Here is a 12709-nt window from a genome sequence, read left to right as displayed (position 1 = left end):
TACCTGTGTGAAGCGCTGGAAATGCTCGAACCACCATTTTTTCCCTATACAATGGTCGGTGATGCGTCATATATAGCCTCTCCCGATCAAGCCAACCCCCCCTTGCCGAGGTGTATGTGGGGCTTCTTACTAAGTGGGGCTCTGGCGAATCATTATTGTAGATAGAAGTGGGTGCAGATTTCATACATTTTTAGATCCTAATAAAACCTATTCTTTCTTCAATGTATGAACAAATTGACTGAAACCCTTTACGAAGTAAGGCTCTGGCAAGTCGTAATTGTGGCTAAAAGTGGGTCCCAAAGATGTCGATGTGATTAAATTGCAACTCTTTATTTACACATTCCCAGCACATCTTTTTCAAAGAAAGCATTCAGTTTGGAGTAATAATATCGGTGTCCCATATCATGATTAATATTTTCTTTATTCTTAGCATAAACCTTTCCATCCTTCTTTGGGGTTGTACAATGATTTCATCCAAATTTACTATTGCTTTGTCATATTTGGAGGTCATAGGGGCTTGCAGATTCTCCTTTGGTTGGATTTTCTTCTTGGTAACTTCTGAAAACTCCGGGTGAGCGCCGCTACTTAAGCAAGAGAAGGATGGAAGCTGCGAGTTGTTGTTGGTTGAGGTACGTTCCCCGTTGTTGTTGTTGTGCTCCGGAGTTCGTTCAATGTCATCAGAAGGGGTTATGTTTCGAAGAAAGACCCTGATGATGCAGGTGGCTATGAAGTTGTACAAAGGTGACATCAGATCAATATAGTATTTCCAGTAGACGAGACAGTGCAGCATGATGAACCAATCCATGATGACGAGTATAATTGTGACGTAATCCACAATCGATTTCCAGTTTGCATCAAGGGGATCCATTTTGTCTAGAATTTCTGCTCTTTCTGTATTCCCTTAAAAAGTGAATAAATATTTGAACCAAAAGTCTTCACTTATTATGATTACTTTTGGTGATCATATTTTTGAAACCTCTGAGACATTTCTGGTAGTTACTTTCTTTTCCTTCTGTAGAGGAGGAGGTACTTTCTTTTTTACCTGTGTGAAGCGCTGGAAATGCTCGAACCACCATTTTTTCCCTATACAATGGTCGGTGATGCGTCATATATAGCCTCTCCCGATCAAGCCAACCCCCCCCTTGCCGAGGTGTATGTGGGGCTTCTTACTAAGTGGGGCTCTGGCGAATCGTTATTGTAGATAGAAGTGGGTACAGACTTCATACATTTTTAGATCCTAATAAAACCTATTCTTTCTTCAATGTATGAACAAATTGACTGAAACCCTTTACGAAGTAAGGCTCTGGCAAGTCGTAATTGTGGCTAGAAGTGGGTCCCAAAGATGTCGATGTGATTAAATTGCAACTCTTTATTTACACATTCCCAGCACATCTTTTTCAAAGAAAGCATTCAGTTTGGAGTAATAATATCGGTGTCCCATATCATGATTAATATTTTCTTTATTCTTAGCATAAACCTTTCCATCCTTCTTTGGGGTTGTACAATGATTTCATCCAAATTTACTATTGCTTTGTCATATTTGGAGGTCATAGGGGCTTGCAGATTCTCCTTTGGTTGGATTTTCTTCTTGGAAACTTCTGAAAACTCCGGGTGAGCGCCGCTACTTAAGCAAGAGAAGGATGGAAGCTGCAAGTTGTTGTTGGTTGAGGTACGTTCCCCGTTGTTGTTGTTGTGCTCCGGAGTTCGTTCAATGTCATCAGAAGGGGTTATGTTTCGAAGAAAGACCCTGATGATGCAGGTGGCTATGAAGTTGTACAAAGGTGACATCAGATCAATATAGTATTTCCAGTAGACGAGACAGTGCAGCATGATGAACCAATCCATGATGACGAGTATAATTGTGACGTAATCGACAATCGATTTCCAGTTTGCATCAAGGGGATCCATTTTGTCTAGAATTTCTGCTCTTTCTGTATTCCCTTAAAAAGTGAATAAATATTTGAACCAAAAGTCTTCACTTATTATGATTACTTTTGGTGATCATATTTTTGAAACCTCTGAGACATTTCTGGTAGTTACTTTCTTTTCCTTCTGTAGAGGAGGAGGTACTTTCTTTTTTACCTGTGTGAAGCGCTGGAAATGCTCGAACCACCATTTTTTCCCTATACAATGGTCGGTGATGTGTCATATATAGCCTCTCCCGATCAAGCCAACCCCCCCTTGCCGAGGTGTATGTGGGGCTTCTTACTAAGTGGGGCTCTGGCGAATCGTTATTGTAGATAGAAGTGGGTGCAGATTTCATACATTCTTAGATCCTAATAAAACCTATTCTTTCTTCAATGTATGAACAAATTGACTGAAACCCTTTACGAAGTAAGGCTCTGGCAAGTCGTAATTGTGGCTAGAAGTGGGTCCCAAAGATGTCGATGTGATTAAATTGCAACTCTTTATTTACACATTCCCAGCACATCTTTTTCAAAGAAAGCATTCAGTTTGGAGTAATAATATCGGTGTCCCATATCATGATTAATATTTTCTTTATTCTTAGCATAAACCTTTCCATCCTTCTTTAGGGTTGTACAATGATTTCATCCAAATTTACTATTGCTTTGTCATATTTGGAGGTCATAGGGGCTTGCAGATTCTCCTTTGGTTGGATTTTCTTCTTGGAAACTTCTGAAAACTCCGGGTGAGCGCCGCTACTTAAGCAAGAGAAGGATGGAAGCTGCGAGTTGTTGTTGGTTGAGGTACGTTCCCCGTTGTTGTTGTTGTGCTCCGGAGTTCGTTCAATGTCATCAGAAGGGGTTATGTTTCGAAGAAAGACCCTGATGATGCAGGTGGCTATGAAGTTGTACAAAGGTGACATCAGATCAATATAGTATTTCCAGTAGACGAGACAGTGCAGCATGATGAACCAATCCATGATGACGAGTATAATTGTGACGTAATCCACAATCGATTTCCAGTTTGCATCAAGGGGATCCATTTTGTCTAGAATTTCTGCTCTTTCTGTATTCCCTTAAAAAGTGAATAAATATTTGAACCAAAAGTCTTCACTTATTGTGATTACTTTTGGTGATCATATTTTTGAAACCTCTGAGACATTTCTGGTAGTTACTTTCTTTTCCTTCTGTAGAGGAGGAGGTACTTTCTTTTTTACCTGTGTGAAGCGCTGGAAATGCTCGAACCACCATTTTTTCCCTATACAATGGTCGGTGATGCGTCATATATAGCCTCTCCCGATCAAGCCAACCCCCCCTTGCCGAGGTGTATGTGGGGCTTCTTACTAAGTGGGGCTCTGGCGAATCATTATTGTAGATAGAAGTGGGTGCAGATTTCATACATTTTAAGATCCTAATAAAACCTATTCTTTCTTCAATGTATGAACAAATTGACTGAAACCCTTTACGAAGTAAGGCTCTGGCAAGTCGTAATTGTGGCTAAAAGTGGGTCCCAAAGATGTCGATGTGATTAAATTGCAACTCTTTATTTACACATTCCCAGCACATCTTTTTCAAAGAAAGCATTCAGTTTGGAGTAATAATATCGGTGTCCCATATCATGATTAATATTTTCTTTATTCTTAGCATAAACCTTTCCATCCTTCTTTGGGGTTGTACAATGATTTCATCCAAATTTACTATTGCTTTGTCATATTTGGAGGTCATAGGGGCTTGCAGATTCTCCTTTGGTTGGATTTTCTTCTTGGAAACTTCTGAAAACTCCGGGTGAGCGCCGCTACTTAAGCAAGAGAAGGATGGAAGCTGCAAGTTGTTGTTGGTTGAGGTACGTTCCCCGTTGTTGTTGTTGTGCTCCGGAGTTCGTTCAATGTCATCAGAAGGGGTTATGTTTCGAAGAAAGACCCTGATGATGCAGGTGGCTATGAAGTTGTACAAAGGTGACATCAGATCAATATAGTATTTCCAGTAGACGAGACAGTGCAGCATGATGAACCAATCCATGATGACGAGTATAATTGTGACGTAATCGACAATCGATTTCCAGTTTGCATCAAGGGGATCCATTTTGTCTAGAATTTCTGCTCTTTCTGTATTCCCTTAAAAAGTGAATAAATATTTGAACCAAAAGTCTTCACTTATTATGATTACTTTTGGTGATCATATTTTTGAAACCTCTGAGACATTTCTGGTAGTTACTTTCTTTTCCTTCTGTAGAGGAGGAGGTACTTTCTTTTTTACCTGTGTGAAGCGCTGGAAATGCTCGAACCACCATTTTTTCCCTATACAATGGTCGGTGATGTGTCATATATAGCCTCTCCCGATCAAGCCAACCCCCCCTTGCCGAGGTGTATGTGGGGCTTCTTACTAAGTGGGGCTCTGGCGAATCGTTATTGTAGATAGAAGTGGGTGCAGATTTCATACATTCTTAGATCCTAATAAAACCTATTCTTTCTTCAATGTATGAACAAATTGACTGAAACCCTTTACGAAGTAAGGCTCTGGCAAGTCGTAATTGTGGCTAGAAGTGGGTCCCAAAGATGTCGATGTGATTAAATTGCAACTCTTTATTTACACATTCCCAGCACATCTTTTTCAAAGAAAGCATTCAGTTTGGAGTAATAATATCGGTGTCCCATATCATGATTAATATTTTCTTTATTCTTAGCATAAACCTTTCCATCCTTCTTTGGGGTTGTACAATGATTTCATCCAAATTTACTATTGCTTTGTCATATTTGGAGGTCATAGGGGCTTGCAGATTCTCCTTTGGTTGGATTTTCTTCTTGGAAACTTCTGAAAACTCCGGGTGAGCGCCGCTACTTAAGCAAGAGAAGGATGGAAGCTGCGAGTTGTTGTTGGTTGAGGTACGTTCCCCGTTGTTGTTGTTGTGCTCCGGAGTTCGTTCAATGTCATCAGAAGGGGTTATGTTTCGAAGAAAGACCCTGATGATGCAGGTGGCTATGAAGTTGTACAAAGGTGACATCAGATCAATATAGTATTTCCAGTAGACGAGACAGTGCAGCATGATGAACCAATCCATGATGACGAGTATAATTGTGACGTAATCGACAATCGATTTCCAGTTTGCATCAAGGGGATCCATTTTGTCTAGAATTTCTGCTCTTTCTGTATTCCCTTAAAAAGTGAATAAATATTTGAACCAAAAGTCTTCACTTATTATGATTACTTTTGGTGATCATATTTTTGAAACCTCTGAGACATTTCTGGTAGTTACTTTCTTTTCCTTCTGTAGAGGAGGAGGTACTTTCTTTTTTACCTGTGTGAAGCGCTGGAAATGCTCGAACCACCATTTTTTCCCTATACAATGGTCGGTGATGCGTCATATATAGCCTCTCCCGATCAAGCCAACCCCCCCTTGCCGAGGTGTATGTGGGGCTTCTTACTAAGTGGGGCTCTGGCGAATCGTTATTGTAGATAGAAGTGGGTGCAGATTTCATACATTTTTAGATCCTAATAAAACCTATTCTTTCTTCAATGTATGAACAAATTGACTGAAACCCTTTACGAAGTAAGGCTCTGGCAAGTCGTAATTGTGGCTAGAAGTGGGTCCCAAAGATGTCGATGTGATTAAATTGCAACTCTTTATTTACACATTCCCAGCACATCTTTTTCAAAGAAAGCATTCAGTTTGGAGTAATAATATCGGTGTCCCATATCATGATTAATATTTTCTTTATTCTTAGCATAAACCTTTCCATCCTTCTTTGGGGTTGTACAATGATTTCATCCAAATTTACTATTGCTTTGTCATATTTGGAGGTCATAGGGGCTTGCAGATTCTCCTTTGGTTGGATTTTCTTCTTGGTAACTTCTGAAAACTCCGGGTGAGCGCCGCTACTTAAGCAAGAGAAGGATGGAAGCTGCGAGTTGTTGTTGGTTGAGGTACGTTCCCCGTTGTTGTTGTTGTGCTCCGGAGTTCGTTCAATGTCATCAGAAGGGGTTATGTTTCGAAGAAAGACCCTGATGATGCAGGTGGCTATGAAGTTGTACAAAGGTGACATCAGATCAATATAGTATTTCCAGTAGACGAGACAGTGCAGCATGATGAACCAATCCATGATGACGAGTATAATTGTGACGTAATCGACAATCGATTTCCAGTTTGCATCAAGGGGATCCATTTTGTCTAGAATTTCTGCTCTTTCTGTATTCCCTTAAAAAGTGAATAAATATTTGAACCAAAAGTCTTCACTTATTATGATTACTTTTGGTGATCATATTTTTGAAACCTCTGAGACATTTCTGGTAGTTACTTTCTTTTCCTTCTGTAGAGGAGGAGGTACTTTCTTTTTTACCTGTGTGAAGCGCTGGAAATGCTCGAACCACCATTTTTTCCCTATACAATGGTCGGTGATGCGTCATATATAGCCTCTCCCGATCAAGCCAACCCCCCCCCTTGCCGAGGTGTATGTGGGGCTTCTTACTAAGTGGGGCTCTGGCGAATCGTTATTGTAGATAGAAGTGGGTGCAGACTTCATACATTTTTAGATCCTAATAAAACCTATTCTTTCTTCAATGTATGAACAAATTGACTGAAACCCTTTACGAAGTAAGGCTCTGGCAAGTCGTAATTGTGGCTAGAAGTGGGTCCCAAAGATGTCGATGTGATTAAATTGCAACTCTTTATTTACACATTCCCAGCACATCTTTTTCAAAGAAAGCATTCAGTTTGGAGTAATAATATCGGTGTCCCATATCATGATTAATATTTTCTTTATTCTTAGCATAAACCTTTCCATCCTTCTTTGGGGTTGTACAATGATTTCATCCAAATTTACTATTGCTTTGTCATATTTGGAGGTCATAGGGGCTTGCAGATTCTCCTTTGGTTGGATTTTCTTCTTGGAAACTTCTGAAAACTCCGGGTGAGCGCCGCTACTTAAGCAAGAGAAGGATGGAAGCTGCAAGTTGTTGTTGGTTGAGGTACGTTCCCCGTTGTTGTTGTTGTGCTCCGGAGTTCGTTCAATGTCATCAGAAGGGGTTATGTTTCGAAGAAAGACCCTGATGATGCAGGTGGCTATGAAGTTGTACAAAGGTGACATCAGATCAATATAGTATTTCCAGTAGACGAGACAGTGCAGCATGATGAACCAATCCATGATGACGAGTATAATTGTGACGTAATCGACAATCGATTTCCAGTTTGCATCAAGGGGATCCATTTTGTCTAGAATTTCTGCTCTTTCTGTATTCCCTTAAAAAGTGAATAAATATTTGAACCAAAAGTCTTCACTTATTATGATTACTTTTGGTGATCATATTTTTGAAACCTCTGAGACATTTCTGGTAGTTACTTTCTTTTCCTTCTGTAGAGGAGGAGGTACTTTCTTTTTTACCTGTGTGAAGCGCTGGAAATGCTCGAACCACCATTTTTTCCCTATACAATGGTCGGTGATGTGTCATATATAGCCTCTCCCGATCAAGCCAACCCCCCCTTGCCGAGGTGTATGTGGGGCTTCTTACTAAGTGGGGCTCTGGCGAATCGTTATTGTAGATAGAAGTGGGTGCAGATTTCATACATTCTTAGATCCTAATAAAACCTATTCTTTCTTCAATGTATGAACAAATTGACTGAAACCCTTTACGAAGTAAGGCTCTGGCAAGTCGTAATTGTGGCTAGAAGTGGGTCCCAAAGATGTCGATGTGATTAAATTGCAACTCTTTATTTACACATTCCCAGCACATCTTTTTCAAAGAAAGCATTCAGTTTGGAGTAATAATATCGGTGTCCCATATCATGATTAATATTTTCTTTATTCTTAGCATAAACCTTTCCATCCTTCTTTAGGGTTGTACAATGATTTCATCCAAATTTACTATTGCTTTGTCATATTTGGAGGTCATAGGGGCTTGCAGATTCTCCTTTGGTTGGATTTTCTTCTTGGAAACTTCTGAAAACTCCGGGTGAGCGCCGCTACTTAAGCAAGAGAAGGATGGAAGCTGCGAGTTGTTGTTGGTTGAGGTACGTTCCCCGTTGTTGTTGTTGTGCTCCGGAGTTCGTTCAATGTCATCAGAAGGGGTTATGTTTCGAAGAAAGACCCTGATGATGCAGGTGGCTATGAAGTTGTACAAAGGTGACATCAGATCAATATAGTATTTCCAGTAGACGAGACAGTGCAGCATGATGAACCAATCCATGATGACGAGTATAATTGTGACGTAATCCACAATCGATTTCCAGTTTGCATCAAGGGGATCCATTTTGTCTAGAATTTCTGCTCTTTCTGTATTCCCTTAAAAAGTGAATAAATATTTGAACCAAAAGTCTTCACTTATTGTGATTACTTTTGGTGATCATATTTTTGAAACCTCTGAGACATTTCTGGTAGTTACTTTCTTTTCCTTCTGTAGAGGAGGAGGTACTTTCTTTTTTACCTGTGTGAAGCGCTGGAAATGCTCGAACCACCATTTTTTCCCTATACAATGGTCGGTGATGCGTCATATATAGCCTCTCCCGATCAAGCCAACCCCCCCTTGCCGAGGTGTATGTGGGGCTTCTTACTAAGTGGGGCTCTGGCGAATCATTATTGTAGATAGAAGTGGGTGCAGATTTCATACATTTTTAGATCCTAATAAAACCTATTCTTTCTTCAATGTATGAACAAATTGACTGAAACCCTTTACGAAGTAAGGCTCTGGCAAGTCGTAATTGTGGCTAAAAGTGGGTCCCAAAGATGTCGATGTGATTAAATTGCAACTCTTTATTTACACATTCCCAGCACATCTTTTTCAAAGAAAGCATTCAGTTTGGAGTAATAATATCGGTGTCCCATATCATGATTAATATTTTCTTTATTCTTAGCATAAACCTTTCCATCCTTCTTTGGGGTTGTACAATGATTTCATCCAAATTTACTATTGCTTTGTCATATTTGGAGGTCATAGGGGCTTGCAGATTCTCCTTTGGTTGGATTTTCTTCTTGGAAACTTCTGAAAACTCCGGGTGAGCGCCGCTACTTAAGCAAGAGAAGGATGGAAGCTGCGAGTTGTTGTTGGTTGAGGTACGTTCCCCGTTGTTGTTGTTGTGCTCCGGAGTTCGTTCAATGTCATCAGAAGGGGTTATGTTTCGAAGAAAGACCCTGATGATGCAGGTGGCTATGAAGTTGTACAAAGGTGACATCAGATCAATATAGTATTTCCAGTAGACGAGACAGTGCAGCATGATGAACCAATCCATGATGACGAGTATAATTGTGACGTAATCGACAATCGATTTCCAGTTTGCATCAAGGGGATCCATTTTGTCTAGAATTTCTGCTCTTTCTGTATTCCCTTAAAAAGTGAATAAATATTTGAACCAAAAGTCTTCACTTATTATGATTACTTTTGGTGATCATATTTTTGAAACCTCTGAGACATTTCTGGTAGTTACTTTCTTTTCCTTCTGTAGAGGAGGAGGTACTTTCTTTTTTACCTGTGTGAAGCGCTGGAAATGCTCGAACCACCATTTTTTCCCTATACAATGGTCGGTGATGCGTCATATATAGCCTCTCCCGATCAAGCCAACCCCCCCTTGCCGAGGTGTATGTGGGGCTTCTTACTAAGTGGGGCTCTGGCGAATCGTTATTGTAGATAGAAGTGGGTGCAGATTTCATACATTTTTAGATCCTAATAAAACCTATTCTTTCTTCAATGTATGAACAAATTGACTGAAACCCTTTACGAAGTAAGGCTCTGGCAAGTCGTAATTGTGGCTAGAAGTGGGTCCCAAAGATGTCGATGTGATTAAATTGCAACTCTTTATTTACACATTCCCAGCACATCTTTTTCAAAGAAAGCATTCAGTTTGGAGTAATAATATCGGTGTCCCATATCATGATTAATATTTTCTTTATTCTTAGCATAAACCTTTCCATCCTTCTTTGGGGTTGTACAATGATTTCATCCAAATTTACTATTGCTTTGTCATATTTGGAGGTCATAGGGGCTTGCAGATTCTCCTTTGGTTGGATTTTCTTCTTGGAAACTTCTGAAAACTCCGGGTGAGCGCCGCTACTTAAGCAAGAGAAGGATGGAAGCTGCGAGTTGTTGTTGGTTGAGGTACGTTCCCCGTTGTTGTTGTTGTGCTCCGGAGTTCGTTCAATGTCATCAGAAGGGGTTATGTTTCGAAGAAAGACCCTGATGATGCAGGTGGCTATGAAGTTGTACAAAGGTGACATCAGATCAATATAGTATTTCCAGTAGACGAGACAGTGCAGCATGATGAACCAATCCATGATGACGAGTATAATTGTGACGTAATCCACAATCGATTTCCAGTTTGCATCAAGGGGATCCATTTTGTCTAGAATTTCTGCTCTTTCTGTATTCCCTTAAAAAGTGAATAAATATTTGAACCAAAAGTCTTCACTTATTATGATTACTTTTGGTGATCATATTTTTGAAACCTCTGAGACATCTCTGGTAGTTACTTTCTTTTCCTTCTGTAGAGGAGGAGGTACTTTCTTTTTTACCTGTGTGAAGCGCTGGAAATGCTCGAACCACCATTTTTTCCCTATACAATGGTCGGTGATGCGTCATATATAGCCTCTCCCGATCAAGCCAACCCCCCCTTGCCGAGGTGTATGTGGGGCTTCTTACTAAGTGGGGCTCTGGCGAATCGTTATTGTAGATAGAAGTGGGTGCAGATTTCATACATTTTTAGATCCTAATAAAACCTATTCTTTCTTCAATGTATGAACAAATTGACTGAAACCCTTTACGAAGTAAGGCTCTGGCAAGTCGTAATTGTGGCTAGAAGTGGGTCCCAAAGATGTCGATGTGATTAAATTGCAACTCTTTATTTACACATTCCCAGCACATCTTTTTCAAAGAAAGCATTCAGTTTGGAGTAATAATATCGGTGTCCCATATCATGATTAATATTTTCTTTATTCTTAGCATAAACCTTTCCATCCTTCTTTGGGGTTGTACAATGATTTCATCCAAATTTACTATTGCTTTGTCATATTTGGAGGTCATAGGGGCTTGCAGATTCTCCTTTGGTTGGATTTTCTTCTTGGAAACTTCTGAAAACTCCGGGTGAGCGCCGCTACTTAAGCAAGAGAAGGATGGAAGCTGCGAGTTGTTGTTGGTTGAGGTACGTTCCCCGTTATTGTTGTTGTGCTCCGGAGTTCGTTCAATGTCATCAGAAGGGGTTATGTTTCGAAGAAAGACCCTGATGATGCAGGTGGCTATGAAGTTGTACAAAGGTGACATCAGATCAATATAGTATTTCCAGTAGACGAGACAGTACAGCATGATTAACCAATCCATGATGACGAGTATAATTGTGACGTAATCCACAATCGATTTCCAGTTTGCATCAAGGGGATCCATTTTGTCTAGAAGTTCTGTGCTCCCGTGTTCGCACTGGCACTACGCACAAACAGAAACAACGAATGACTTGACTCGAATCAGTCGCATGGGTGCAGATTTCACCAAGATTTTTAGATCCCAATCGTTTCTGCTCTTTCTGTATTCCCTTAAAAAGTGAATAAATGGTTGAACCGAAAGTCTTCTCTTATTATGGTTACATTTGGTGATCATATTTTTGAGACCTTTAAGACATTTCTGGTAGTTGCTTTCTTTTCCTTCTGTAGAGGAGGAGGTACTTTCTTTTTTACCTGTGTGAAGCGCTGAAAATGCGAGCCAACCCCCCCTTGCCGAGGTGTATGTGGGGCTTCTTACTAAGTCGGGCTCTGAAAAATCGTTATTTTAGCTAGAAGTGGATGCAGATTTTATCAATATTTAGATCCCAATAAAACCTATTCGTTCTTGTATGTATGAACATATTGACCGAAACCCCTTACGAAGTAAGGCTCTGGCCAGTTGTTATTGTGGCTAGAAGTGGGTCCCAAAGATGTCGATATGAATAAATGGCGGCTCTTTATTTACACATTCCCCGCACATCTTCCCCAAGTTCTTCTCTAAAAAAGCATTCAGATTGGAGTAATGGTATTGGCGTCCCATATCACAATTAATATTTTCTTCGTTCTTAGCCTTAACTTTTCCATCCTACTTTAGGGCGTGTACAATGATTTCATCCTGTTTTTTTGAGTCCGAGTTAAACATGGACACAAGCCAGCTCAAGTATTATCATTTGCAACTCGTACTAAGGATTTGTTGTACTATATCTAATGACTTAATACTGACTTGTAATATAAATCTAATTAAAAAAGGCTGTTAAAAAGAAAAATGGTTTTGTTCTTATTTTTAACTCTAGTTCCCGATAACCCAGCATTTCAGAAACTAGGCACGCTTCCAGTCCACATTACACCGTGTTTGCGGGACTCTACTGTATATATATTTATATATATATTGATAGTTTTGTTCACTTTTTAGGGTTACTTTTTCAATAAATAAGTAAAATAATAAACACCAGAGTACCCTGAAATTCATTTTTAATAAAAATAAAAACATAAAATAAAGTTAAATAAAAATGAATTTCAGGGTACTCTGGTGTTTATTATTTTACTTTTTTATATATACATATATATATATACTCCAAATAATCGAGGTACTTCATTTTGATGTCACTACCACTTGGATAATGACACTATACACTCATCTCAATCACAACGCAATTAAAGGAAAACTATTATGACTGTGCAGCGATATGCACAGTTTTTTATGTTTTGCTTAATATCTCTTCACTCTTTTGTAGGGGCTTAATATCTCGTCACTCTTTAGTAGGGGGAGGGTAGTGGGTGGGATGTATGTGGTTGCTAATTTTTTCCTAGCTAATAAAATATTTACGGGTATAAATAAGGTACGGGTGCTTATAA

This window comes from Macrosteles quadrilineatus, unplaced genomic scaffold (assembly GCF_028750875.1).
Source record: "Macrosteles quadrilineatus isolate MER2022 unplaced genomic scaffold, UCM_ALF_1.0 Scaffold_7__1_contigs__length_78375512, whole genome shotgun sequence".
Classification (NCBI taxonomy): Eukaryota; Metazoa; Arthropoda; class Insecta; order Hemiptera; family Cicadellidae; genus Macrosteles; species Macrosteles quadrilineatus.
This window is presented reverse-complemented; position numbering follows the sequence as displayed.